Raw genomic sequence first — 14,473 nt, 5'->3', positions numbered from 1 at the left:
CCTGTTATGACAAGCACATGTGGCACAGTGTTTGAATTTTATGTGGGTTCTGGAGCTTTCAACCCATGTCCTCATACATGCACAGCAAGGGATTTACCCACTGAGCTGTCTCTCCAGTCCAGAGTTTCTAAAGTGATAATCCTGGATATTTGCCTTCAATTTGGAGTTTTCTTTGTGACAAAGGATAAGTGTCTAGCCTCTAGTGCATGAGAAATACTTGACGTGACTTTGAACCATCAAGCTGACAACTGTGGCATCTGGTAAGGCCAGCGTACACATTACCAGCTGGTACAGTTCACAGATGTGAGTAGGTGGCAGGGTGTGGCTCAAGCCTTGAAGAAGGTGAAATGTCCTTGGGCATCACACTGAGAAGTCAGTACACCCATTAACTGTTTGGAGCTTGGCTGGATGTTTCAAGAAGCCAGCAGAAATGACTCATGTAAGTAGCAATGTGGCAGAAGGAACAAGAAAAACAAAAGCCTCAGTCATGTGTCAGAGGTAGCAACGTCCTGCTTCAAGCAAATAAGGTTCTACCCAGTGTCATTCAGACTAGTCTATAACAATCACATTAGACTGAAAAAACATATCAGCCGGAAACTCCACAGCTAGTAGGGTTACTGGGATTCTATGAGCTAATCTGGGTTGCTACACAGTATTATTATAATGTGAGGTTTCATTAATTATTTCATTGTATTATATGAAATATTATAGTCAAATATGAAAGTATAAAAAGGAAAGGAGGGACTCATATTTTTCAATCTCTTCCCAAACCAACCCACTTATTTTTCTGCTGTTATAGTTTTTAAGATATCTTGGTCTGTTCTGTGCTTGCGTGAAAGTCATAAGTACAAAGGTCACAGGCATCACTCAGAAGGTAACACCTGATGCATCATTGGAGAAGGGCAGAAAGCAAGGAAGCCATGCAGCTATCTAGAGAGGTGTATTAGTCCGGATCCTTTAGAGAGGGGCGTGTTATTAGAATCACTTCTAGGCTGTGGTCCAACTGATCCAACAGTGGCTTGCTAGGAATGAAAAGTTTAAAAATCCAGAAGTTGGTCAGTTCACAAGGCTGTATGTCTCAGCTGGTCACCAGTAAATGCTGGAACTCCAGAGAATTAGAATCAGGCAAAGAACAAAAGATTCCAACTTCCATGTCTTTATGTAGGTCTTCAGCAGAAGGTGCAGTCCAGATTTAAGCTGTGTCTTCCTGCCTCAAGATCAAAGGTGTGTGTCCCCCTACCTGAAAGGTCCCTACCTAAAAGGTCGAGACTAAAAGTAGATTGATTCACCCACTTCAAACCAAGCAAAAATAACCTCTCACAGGGGTGCCCTCCATTTCTGGGTTGTAGTTCACTCTGTATGGCTACAGTCTACAAGGCTATTGTAAGGAAATTTCAAGAAGGGGGAACAGCAATGATAAGTCCTTGGGTGAGAGCATAGTTGAAGGGCCTGAGGAGCAGCAACGCGATCCCGAGTAAAAGGGACACACATGGGCAGAAGCAAGCCACTGCATGGTTCCAGCCCACAATATGGAGAACCCTTGGGAAGCTGCCAGGTAAGAATTATTTGGGGCTGATAGGATTGTGAATTTGGATGGTAGTGGAGTGGAGAAGAGTTTGGATCCCAGATATAGTTCAAAAGCAGAAATAACTAATGTAATATATTGTTGAAATATTTGTGGTGTGTAAGAAAATGAGCAACTTCCAAATCTGATGACTCAACTTCTGCAATGATGTGCTTGCAAAGCTGGCATGGGGTCAGTATCCAGAGCCCAGCATGGTGGTTTGTAGGATTTGGGCTTTTCCTTCCATGACCTCTGATCTTCTGGACACTGAAACCACTCATGTTATTGTGATGTAAAATCATATGCTCTGAGGTGAAGGGAAAAGGTCAGAATATATTATTCCACTAAATTGTATCTAAAATTGACCTGGTTGTGGAGTTTTTCTTTTTAGATGTCACCCTTGTGCCTGCCAGGCATGTTCTGTACTGCCTCAGTTTGGTCTATACTGCCCATGTCTCACACACAGAAGATGCTAAGTGGAGCCTTGGTGGTTCATTTTGAGAATTCTGGATTCATTGCCTGGGGTTGGCTCCACTAGTCCATTATTCTAGAAAGTTCTGTAATTCTGCTTTGGGCAACCACACCCTGTGCAATGCAGTTCATTGTTCATGATCCATTGATCACTTTTTGTGTCTTTTAATGAAAACACAGCAAAGAGGAAAGTGCTATTTATAATTTTCTTCCTGGAGTCATTTCAATTAAAAGTTAATTAAACGTCTTCACATCATAATTTTAAAGTATTCTTTCTGTAAGAGTGAGACAACATGAGAGCTGAGTCTAAAATAAACTTCTCCGACTGCCTTTTGAAATGCCACAGTGTGTACAGACAGCATTGCTTAAACACAATTAGTGCTTTCACAACTTTGTTAATCCTATTAGTATAGTTTTGGAGAGATGAGCTTGGGATTACAGATGGTTCAGTTAAGGTATTCTCTAAGTGCTGAATTCTAACGGCTTGGACATCTGGTGTTGGATTCCTTAACCTGGAACTAGTGGTTCTCTCGCTTGGGGTCTGTAATAGTTGCAATATGAATGCCCCTTAAAGAAGTGTATAGGTTGAATGTTTAGTCCCCCAGCCCACGGAACTCTTAGATGGCCTTTAGAAGGCAGGGCCTAGAGGGAAGACGTTAGATCGATCACTAGAGGCCTTCCTTTAAAGAGAGCCTTGAGATCCATGCTTGTCTCCCTCTTGCTTTTCCTTGCCTTCTCTTCTTCCCCTCATCTCTCTCCACTTCTTGACCACCATGAGGTGAAGAGAACTCCTCAGTCACACATTTTCATCATGATGTACCCAAAGCAATAAGGCTAAGTAACCAAGGTTGGTACCTCTGACATCATAAGTCAAATTAACCCTTTCCTCTGTACAGCTGTCTTACGTTTGTCACAGAGACAAACTGAGAGATGACTGACACAGGGATGTTGGAAAAGTCACAAAGGCTTAGCTCAGTGATGGACAAGCCCTGAGTGAATGCTCACATTAAGTCCCCAGCCAAGGCCAGGAGGTCTGTGAGTTTGAGGCCGGTCTAGACTACAGAGTGAGTTTGAGGACATCCGGGATTACACAGAGAAACCCTATCTTGAAAAACAACTTCAAATAAAAATCAAATCCCTACATGGCTTTAAATCACATCAAATTGTAAGAACCACATTCCACTTCTCCATTCTCTCTCTCTCTCTCTCTCTCTCTCTCTCTCTCTGTCTGTCTCTCTCTCTCTTTCTCTCTCTCTCTGTATAAGTATATGCATGTTCACATGTGTATGGGTGGGTGCACATGTGTTTGTATGGGAGCTCAAGGTTGATATTAGGAATCTTTCACCTTATTCTCTTTAGGCAATATCTTGAAATCAAACCAAGAGCTTACTGATAACATCTAGTCTCCCTAGTGAACTTACTCTGAGATTCCCTGTATATCTTCTAAGGCTAGAATTATATAAGGGCCACATTGCTATCCAGCATGGGATTTATATGGACTTAGGGGATCAGAACTTTGAACTATGGTGTTCTTTTCTTTCTTTCTTTCTTTCTTTCTTTCTTTCTTTCTTTCTTTCTTTCTTTCTTTCTTTCTTTCTTTCTTTCTTTCTTTCTTTCTTTCTTTCTTTCTTTCTTTCTTTCTTTCTTTCTTTCTTCCTTCCTTCCTTCCTTCCTTCCTTTCTTTCTTTTCTTCCTTCCTCCCTCCCTCCTTCCTTCCCCCTCCCTCCTTTCTCTCTCTCTCTCTCTCTCTCTCTCTCTCTCTCTCTCTCTTTCTTTCTTTCTTTCTTTCTTTCTCTCCCCTCTCTCTCCCTCCCTTCCTTCCTTCTCTTCTTCCTCCCACTCCTCCCCTTCCTCCTCCTTTTTACTTTCTTAAGAGCATCTAACTCCTTTATTCTTTTAGCTCAGAAGGCTGAAACTGCGGTGTAAAAGGTGATGGTGCTTTTGGTGTGATGGTACACCGTGGGTGAGGCACTAGCTTGTGGGCAAGCAATCTTCCCATTTCCCCCCAAATACATTCTCTGCTGTAGAAGACCACAACTATTTTACTGCCAAAGACAGCTCTCAGGTAGCTATAATTGTGGGGGGAGGCTCGTGCTCCAGCTCCAAAATTTGCAATAGTGTTCTCTAATCCAAGACACTTCTGATAAAGGTTCTGTCAAAGAGGACATTTACTGCAGGACTGGGTGTTGTAGTTCTATATTCTACTCCAGGAGAGAATGAGGGATATTTACTGTTCTAAGAGCTTTCTGGGCAACCTTTTTTTTCCTTTTTTAAAAATTAGATATATTTTTATTTACATTTCAAATGATTTCCCCCTTTCTAGACCCCCACTCCTCGAAAGTCCCACCAGCCCCCTTCCCTCCCCCTGTTTTCCCACCCAACCCTTCCCACTTCCCTGTTCTGGTTTTGCCCTATACTGCTTCACTGAGTCTTTCCAGAACAAAGGGCTGGGCAATCTCTTAATTGTCCTTAGAAAACCACCTGAGGATTTAGCTTTATGCTCCCGCCCTTATTTTACAAAAGGAATAGAGGTAGTGATGGCTGGCCAAGGCCTCCCTGGCTTGTCATGGAAACTAGGATCCAAACTCACAGTATTTGGCCAAAAAGCTTATAACTTTAGCTACCAATATAGTCTACCATTTCCCAGACTAGCTGGCTGTATGCTCTTCTCTCCCATTATGTTGGCATCCCAGTTTTAATAAACAGTGTTGGCTCTGAAAGTCAGATTCTGTAGGTGGTAGCTCTGTAGAATCAGAGTGGTCTGATATTAGCAAGGTAACAGGACATCCTGGGAGCTCTCTCTCTCTCTCTCTCTCTCTCTCTCTCTCTCTCTCTCTCTCTCTTGAGGAAGAAGGGCCTTGGTGGGATGGAACATGCAGGGTGGCATACAGCAGAAGTGCAGCTGTCCCGCTAACCCTGTGCCTCATCTCTCCTGTGTGGGCAGTGCCCACTGCATCCTACTTACTGAATAGTTTGAATGTTGACTACTGTATGTTACTTCCATGAGTGTCAAGGCAGGCTTGACATGTCCCTGTGTCATCATGAACCTTCTAGGTGAGAAGAAAGAGAGGGCCAGTTGTCCATGAGATGGATAGGGCTGTCACAGAGTGGAAAGCTGAAGGCCATTGGCAAGGCTGGCCCTTTAAGGAGTGAAGAGTGGGGAAGACACAGCGAATGAAATAAGAGCTCTGATAGGGGGCAGGATTTCTCAACCGATCCAAAGGGATTCCGCTAATGAGAAAATCATAGTGTATCTCCAGTGTTAAAAGATTAGTCATAATGTTATTGATCATACAAAGAAAGTATTAATCCTTCATATATTTATCAACTATAAAATTACAATGTACCAAGAAGTTAGAAGCTATCTCACCAGAGCAATACAATTCTACATTAGTATCACCAATTAAATGTGAAGAATGAGAATATAAGACATCTGTGGCATTGAAGCTATGTGCTCTCTGGGTGTGGCCAGCATCACTTTGGTCTTGTGGGACAACTCAGGTCTCCCACAGTTGGTTGTCCTCGGAGCTCTTGAAAGATCTCTGCTTATGCAGGGCCTTCAGTGTGTATGTCTCCCCTGGGTGCAAAGATTTTTTTTTTTAATTAAGAGATTTTTAAATTGTGTGTGTGTGTGTGTGTGTGTGTGTGTGTGTGTGCCCCAGTGCTGTGTGCCCTCTGCTGTTCCCTTCATCTCCTGGGTGTTCCATGCACACTCCTCTGTATCCATCAGTGTGGGCTTGCTGTGTCCTTTCTTCCATTCTGCTCCTCACTGGGAGTCCGCTGTGGCTAGTTCCTCATTTTGCTTCTGACTACCAGGACTCTTGCCTGGGCTTCTGCTCCTGTGCTCAGCCTGCAATGACTTTGGAGTCTCCCATTTTTGTCAGACCCTTTCTTCTTTGGACAATGATGACAGCTTTTGAACTTGCCTCAGAACCAAATGGACCTATCTGCTATTCTCCCCAGAACTCTCTTGTTTCAGAAGCCTTAATTTTTCCTTGGCCTCTTCCCTGTCACTGTGGTTGCTAGAGTTCTTTAGGAAGTGTCTCCCTAGACTGGGGTCTTTAGACTCACTGGTTGTACTTTCTGAACATTCATTTCTTTTTCTCCTTCCCCTTTTCTCTTCACTGTAACTCTCACTCCTGTCTTTTGAAGACTCAGAGAAGAAGGAGGAGGAAGAGGAGGAGGAGGAGGAGGTGGTTGTGGACGAGAGGGAGAAGAGGGAGGAGGGGGAAGAGGGGAGGATGGGGAGGAGGAAGAAGGAGAAGAGGAGGGAGAGGAGGGGGGAAAAGAGGAAGAGGAGGGGGAGAGAGGAGGGGGAGGGGAAAAGAGGAGGAGAAGGAGGAGGAGGAGGATGGAGAGGAAGGGAGGGGTTTTTTGTGTGTGTGTTTACTCTCCTGTAACTTTTTCCTCTTATCCCTTTTCCTTTTTTTTTCTTTTTTTCCAAGTCAATCCAATTTCTGGAGAAACTTCTGTTTTTGGTTGTCAGCAACTTTTAGAATTCAACTTCTAAAGGGTCTTCTTCACCATCACTTGCAACATGGTCCTGTGATGAATCATCTGTGGTCAAGTTCCCCCAGCACATTTTGTTTCAATGCAAACCCATTGTTTTGCATCTCTGCTCTCAGCTCTGAGGGGTGCATCGATGGTCCTGCGCTGTCACTAGGAACTGAACTCACACTCATTCAAAAAAGACAAAACAAGGGGCATTCTCCATCTGAGTTCACATGACCCCACTTGTGGCATTTGTTATACCTTACATTTTCACCTGAGTACCAATGGGCTGATCTCTGGGGTTCATGTCAATATCTCAGGCATATTTTTCTCTCTGAGCGTTTTTCTGTCGCTCCAATTTATATTCTATTTCTCTTTCTGTTTCTTCTTTCTCTCTGTTTTCTTTTTTAACTCCCAGTGGGGCCTCATGCGTGACATTTGGGCCATTCTTTCCATGCTCATCTCCTATAAGCAATAGTTCCAAAGGCTTGGTCCACTAGCATCATGCTGGGAACATGGCGGCAGGCAGGCATGGTGTTAGAGAAATAGCTGAGAGCTATATCCTGATCTATATCCAGAGTGCAAAGACATCTCTGATGAGGTTGACCAAGCAGCCTCTGTACCTTGGTACCAAAGAGACCACAGTATAGATTCAGATGCCAAGTTGTTTGGCAGTTCTTGGTTACAAGGGGATTGATAACTCATATAATAAAGAAAATCCTTATTCATACTTCTGTTGTTTTTTATTTTTAGAAATAGGGTGTCTTTATGTTATTCTAGCTAGTCTTGAACTGACTGTAGCCCAGGTGGACCTAATGTGCAACTCTCTCAATTCAGTTTCTTGAGTATTGGGGTTACAGGCATGGTCCACCACAGCTGGCCTAGTCTCATTGCTTAGACTGATGTGGAATAACATAAGCTCTCATAAGAGATTAACCTTGATTTTCCTGTGCTCTTGGTATTGAGACAATGCTGAGATAGTTCTGTCTATTAAAAATACAACACAACCCATAAATATGAGCCTCATATATAATTTTAAAGTTTCAAGCAGCCACTTAAAAAGAAATAAGAACAAACAGATGTAATTGACTTAATTATATATCTTATTTGACTCAGTATATTGTAAAAATTATTTTAACATGCAACCAATATAAAATTATTGATTTTCATATTTTGTGATAAATCTTTATAAATTTGTGTGTATTTTGTATTTAGAACTCATCTCAGTTAAGACTAACAACACTTCAAGTGTTCTTGTGAACATAAGCACTAGTGGCAAGTGCTTTGGAGAACATAGGTACAGAAGATGATAGGTGCTCATTAAGTGTTATGAAGAAAGCTGTGCAGATGACTAAAAGACCTTCCAGGCCCTCCGTCCTTTAAGAAGCCATCCTTCTGGTGCTCTTTCCAACTTTACAGTAGGGGAGAAGCAAAAAGGCACTTTGCCTTCCAGCTCTCTTGGATCCTCCGACCTCATCTCCCTATATCCTGCCTTGTTCCTCTGTACTCCACTGTATGTATGCTTACAGGACATACAATGTGCATATCCCCAAACTGCAAAGATTACAGAGACCTCTCCCTTTTTCTGTGTCTTCCCTTTAACATTGAGATAAAGTCCAAATACCTTAGTACCAACTGTATGTTAACATGATAGCATGGCTAACTTGTCTTGTGAGCCCAGATCCAGTGCTCTGAATTGGCCTACCCCAAAATATATATCATCTGTGAACATCTGAGATTCATAAAAGGGCCAGTCCTATTGTTCCAAAGCTCTAGGATCTCCATGACATGAGGCAGCAACTGGATAACTGGGAGGAGCCAAAATGAGAATCCAGTATAGATGGAGTCATAGAAGCCAGCGATCTTAAACCAGAGCAATGACCCATTGCAATCATTTATTTGCAAGTGAAGATGTATGGACAGAGGGATAGACTGTGGGACACACTGATATACAACAGCTTCCATGTGAGATGCTCTCTATGCTTTATTCTTTTTGTTGTTGTTGTTGTTGTTAGTGGTGGTGGTGGTGGTGGTGGTGGTGATGGTGGTGTGTGTGTGTGTGTGTGTGTGTGTGTGTGTGTGTGTGATTTTAGGGAGGAGGTTGCTAGGGCAGAAGGTGGATATGAGGGGATGGGGAGATGAGCAGGACTGGGTGCATAATGTGAAATGCACAAAGAATCAATTAAAAGTTTTAAAAAAGACATGATAGATTAAAGTTTAAGAAGCTTTCCAGACTTCCATTCATTATGGTAACCTTTGATAATTCTTATCTTCACACACTGAAATATGGGGAAGTATTCCAATTCAGATTAACTGCTCCTGTGTCTCTTCCTTCAGTAGAGAGACATTTGGTCTTGTAAACTTGTAAATATTGTGTCCTTGAGTACTGAGTGTTTCTCCCAACTCTCTTAGGATTCAATTAAGATGATCAATAGCAATTACATTCAGCCAACACATCAACTTCAACATTGATTCTGAGCATTTTAGAGTCCCCAGAGAACTTTCTTGAGTACAACTGTTTCATAAGCACTCTCCTTTGCCACCAGGCTCAGTGCTAGGATCTCTCAGGATAGAGTAAGGGTCATATACTGCAAACAGGCCTCTCAGCCAATCCTGACATTTCATCTCTGTTAAGAATTACTGAACTAGAAACTGGTGCAATCACTTTGGAAATCAAACTGGAGGTTCCTCAGAAAATTGGAAATAGATCTACCTGAAGACCCAGCAATACCACTCTTGGGAATTTACCTAAAAGATGCCCCACCATGCCACAGGGGAATCCATTATGTTTGCATTGGCCTTGTTTGTGATAGCTAGAAGCTGGAAACAAAGAAAATACCCCACAACAGAAGAATAGATACAGAAAATGTGGTTCATTTACATAATGGAATACTACTCAGCTTTTAAGAATGAGGGCATCCTAAGTTTTGCAGGCAAATGGATAGAACTAGAAAATATCATTCTGTGTGAGGTAACTCAGATCCAAAAGGACATGCATGGTATGTATTCATTAGTAAGTGGATATTAGCCAGAAAAAAAGTGCCGAATACTCAAGATACAGCTGTCAGAACTCAAAAAGGTCAACAAGCTAAAGGGCCCAAGTGAGGATGCCTTAGTCCCACTTGGGAAGGAGAAGAAAGAAACCATAAGCATGGAGGGAGAGACCTAGGAGGGAAAAGGGATAAGGTGGGGTATGAAGACGGGGACATGGTCTGGTATTGGGTGGGGGGAAAGGACTGAAATCCTTGAAGGCCAGCAGAAGAATGGAAACAGACAACCTTGTTAGGTGGGAGGTTGGGGGAACCCTCCAGAATGTACCAGAGACCTGGGGGGTGAAAGACTCTTAGGACAGAGAGAGAGAGACCTTTTATTAAATGCCCTACAATGGGGATAGGGAGCTTATAGAAGTCACCTCCAGGAGAAAGACAGAGTATCAAGTGAGGAAGGGGGGGTCACCATCCCACAGTCAAAACTATGACTCATAATTGTTCCTGTCTGAAAGAACTACAGGGATGAAAATGAAGAGGACCCTGAGGGAAAGGAGGTCCAGTGACAGGCTCAAAGTGGGATCCAGCTCAAGGGGAGATCCCAAGGCCTGACACTATTACTGAGGATATGGTGCACTCATAAAAATGGACCTATCATGACTGCCCTTCAGAAGACCCAACAAGCAGCTAAAACAGCCAGATGCAGATATTTGCACCCAACCAATGGACAGAAGCTGCTCACCCCTGTGGTTGAGTAAAGAGATAGCTGGAAGAAGCTGAGGAGGAGGGTGATTCTGTAGGAGGACCAGCAGTCTCAAGAGATCTCTGAGGACTAGGACTGTGGACTGATAGGGGAGTAAAATCTGGAGTTTAAAATAAATAAATAAATAATAAATAAGTAATTAGAATTACTGAGCTAGGATAAGACAATCAAATTTGTCTGAAATCAAGGGAATTACAGATTATAATGAGTAGCTTCTTTACTAAGGCGTCTCACAGTAACTAAAGGCAGTGATGTTTGCTAGTTTGGGAACATAATTTAGAAATACCGTTTGCCAGGGCAGGGATCAAAGATAGTATAAATGGCTAGAGCATTTCGCATTAGAAGGACCAGATTTTATTTGATTCTGTGTAACTCATAATCTTAGCTTTTTATTGTTGCACAGCTACCAATATGATTTTATAATGCAGATAAAAGTCTGATATATGTGTGTGACAACATGTTTATTGTTCATCACTTCTATTAAGGGATGAAATATCTTATTATTATCATTCTCAAATGCCCATTGACAAGGACAAGCTAACACAGTAAAATCTGATCTTCCATCTTCCACTGACTATAGAGCTGATTTTACCAAGTGGTGTTTGGATATTCAGAGTAGGGGTTGAAATAGATATAGCTTTTTTGTTTTCTATCATAATATTTTATGTTCACTGTATTGGCCCTTACTCTTGTTAGAGCAGAGGAGAAAAAGATCAAGACCCCAAGTTTCATGGAGCTTACATCCCATGGGAAAACATAGCAGTAAACAGCATGACCAATGACAAAAGATGTTAGAGGTGTGACGATGGATGTAGAGCCGGGTGAAGGTCGGTGAAGGTTATTAGGGCTGAGCATGCAGATGTCTGGAAGAGAAGTGTTCTAAGTGAAACAGTACGGGCAAGGTCTCTGTGTTAATAACCTTTCTCAGATGGTTGCCAGAAACCACCTCAGAGAGGAGATTTAGCTCAGTTCTTGGTTTTAGTCTGTCACAGTGAGGAAGTCATGGCAGATTTCAAGGTGGAGGGAGAAAGAGGTAGAAGCTTCTCACATTTTAGTGAATTGTGAAGTTCCTCTTTCCAGGAGGAAACTGGAGCTAGACTACAACCCTCAAAAGTGAAACCCTAGTGGCTTTGTCTGCCAACCAGGTTCCATTCCCCAAACATTTCCCCAGTTGTTCATGAGCTGCCGGTGGGGGTGGGGAGGGCATTTCAGACCCAACTTCTAACAGGCTCTGGGCCACTTGGCATGCCTATGAATCCCCAGCCTGGGGTTGGAATGGAAAGGAAAAGGAAGAGTGTGGTAGATGAGGCCAAGGAACTGACAAGGGGCTTGGACAATCTGGGAGGCTCCAGTTTGGAGTTAGCTTTACTCTGAGTAGGAAGGATTGCACTCTTTTGATCAACATCTAAGACATATCACTTAATTTAAAAGGATAATCCTAGTGCTGCGTAGAAGTGCATTCTCCAGCGACCAGGGTTAAACAGGAAATCTCTAGGGAATTGTTTTTGTTCCCTACAAGTGTCTTGGACCAGAGGAGCAGGAGTGGAGGTAATGAGAAAAGATTGGATCCTTGAAAAGTGTTCAGGTTAGAGCCTACAGGACTTTGTGAATTTTGTTTTGATAAAATGAAAAGATCAAGAATGGGTCAGGCTTCTGGGTTGAGCATCTGGAGGACTGCAGGGTGGCTGACGATGAAGGTCAGGAATTTACCGGACCATTTGAAACTGTGTCTGCCCAGAGATGCTTCTTCAGAACCAATTCACTTTTGACTCAGCTCAGGCACTGGCCTTTTCTCATCATCTCTTTGGGTAGAAGATATTAAAGTTCTCTGAAACTTTCCAATATAATCTTTTTCTTTACAAAGAATACTCGTGCAATATATTTTGAAAGTTTGGGTAAAAATTTTCTTAGCCCTAAATTGTCGGTTTTATTTTTGTGAAATTGAATTTCATTTTCTTTTTAAAGCAAGGAACTGGACTAATTTCTTTCTAAAACTTTCACTATTTAATATTTTATCATAAGTATTTTTAATTTTCATACAAGCATATATATTGTAGATTGAGTAAGGTTAAATCCTTTCCAGGGTTTCATTTCTGACCTCAGTGATTCTGCCAAGACTGTTTGAGCTATAAAGCTATTTACTGTTCCAGAACACTTAATGAACAAACACCAGGGGCCAGCAGCAGATAGGAACACAAAGGCATTTCTGTTGGGAGCTGTTTCTACAGGAGACTGTTGCTATAATATCTTGTTCTATATGAGAAAGACCATGAATTCTGGAGTCACATCTGAGTCAGCTGAGCCCTCATATTGTTGAGTATCTGTGGCAAACAATTTAATTATCCTAAGCTTTTGTTTCAGTCTTCTATAAATACTAACAATGCATGAATCTGAGCTACGGCTATTAATAGATATTTTACTAATATGAATGTCTAAATTTCTCTTTTCCTAAGAAATTAGCCTGGGGGCTCAAAAGACAAAGATCATGGTGTGGTCACTGGGAAGCTGTATAAATGAAAGGATGCATTCTGACAGCCACTGGTTTCAGGGTGAGGCTGCCCCAAGCCAAGGACCTTGCATTAGGAAGGATAAGGATTTATATCCTCATAGCAATTGCTAGTTCAGTTTTGTCTAGCTATTTTAACCAGATTTTTTCAGGAAGGGAGGTGGATATCACCTGTGTTGAGAAAAGTCTATGAAGAACATTTTATATTTAGATAGATATATCATATGGTGCTGATATGAATATCCTGTATGAGTCAGATAAAACATGGCTGACGGTGGACATCCATAAGACTTATGACTCAGCACAAAATGGCTGACTGGATGTCTAGGGAATCCAAAGATAAACAGTGATGTAATCTTTTATACCACTATTCTTACAGAGTACCAATTTTGTGTGATTTTGTACAAATGTGGTTTTGAGGTTAGGAGTTTTGGTCTGAGCCTTTGAGTTCACCATCCTGTGTGTGTTTGTAAGCACATGTTCTACTTTGGTGTAGCCTGTGTGCTGGAGCATGGGCCTCACACCTTACTCACTCTGGTGCTTGACGGCATCTCCTATGTGAGAATACAGTCACACAACTGAATGATGTTTATGGAAGACATTCTAGCAAACACACTTAGAAAAAAGAAACTCAGTTTTAACCTAGTAGCTTATTACTAGAATTAAACATTTTTACCCTTTCTGTACATAACAATGTAATGTCATTTATTGTCTATAAAACTGTGGTCACACTGTTTTATGGTATACTTCTATAAAAATATGTTGTAAACATTTCCAAAATTTTATATACTTTTCTATTTTAATGGTCATGTAGTAACTTTTTTACTAAAGATATCTTAATCTTTATAGTGAACTAATTTCATAACTTTAGATACTTAGGTTGTCTTCTAACATTTTGTAAATATGAATAAAATTATGTGAATGTCTTTGTAATAAAATAAGTTATTAGCATCTCCACCTCATTGTCTAAGTTTTCCTCCATCTTAGAAATAATTTATATGTCAGGTGTAGTGGCATACAGCTTTAATACCAGCACTCAGCAGACAGAGGCAAGCAGATCTCTGTGAGTATGAGGCCAGCTTGGACCACACAGTGAGTTCCAAGATGGCCAAGCCTATACATGTTATTTAAGAACACATGGGAGAAGAAGAAGAGTCTCTCATGTCCTTCAACCATCCCTCTCAGCCACAAGATAACATTTTGCATTAATTATCTATATTTTTTGTTTACATTCCAAATGATTTTTTCTTCCTAGTTCCCCCCTCCCCATAAGTCCCATAAGCCCTCTTCCCTCTGCCTGTTCCCCAATCAACCCCTTCCCACTTCTCACTTCTCTGTCCTGGTAATCCCTTACATTGCTGCATCAAGTCTTTCCAGGACCAGGGCCCTCTCCTTCCTTCTTCTTGGGAATCATTTGATATGTGAATTGTGTCTTGGGCATTCAGAGCTTCTGGGCTATCCTTTATCAGTGAGTGCATTCCATGTGTGTTCTTTTGTGATTGGGTTACCTCACTTAGGATGATATTTTCCAGTTCCAACCATTTGCCTAAGAATTTAATGAATTCATTGTTTTTAATTGCTGAGTAGTATTCCATTGTGTATATATACCACATTTTCTGTATCCATTCCTCCACTGAGGGACATCTGGGTTCTTTCCAGCTTCTGGCTATTATAAATAAGGCTGCTATGAA

General features: G+C 41.6%; 1 pseudogene; it reads right to left on the bottom strand.

Annotated features, from left to right (window-relative positions):
- Window positions 1–5,978: 5,978 nt before the first annotated feature.
- Window positions 5,979–13,333, bottom strand: LOC127683670 (corepressor interacting with RBPJ 1-like; annotated as a pseudogene).
- Between the last annotated feature and the right edge of the window lie 1,140 nt (window positions 13,334–14,473).

Source organism: Apodemus sylvaticus, chromosome 4 (genome assembly GCF_947179515.1).
Source record: "Apodemus sylvaticus chromosome 4, mApoSyl1.1, whole genome shotgun sequence".
NCBI classification, from domain to species: domain Eukaryota; kingdom Metazoa; phylum Chordata; class Mammalia; order Rodentia; family Muridae; genus Apodemus; species Apodemus sylvaticus.
Note: the sequence above shows the minus strand (reverse complement) of the source record. Positions and strands in the feature narration are given on the sequence as shown.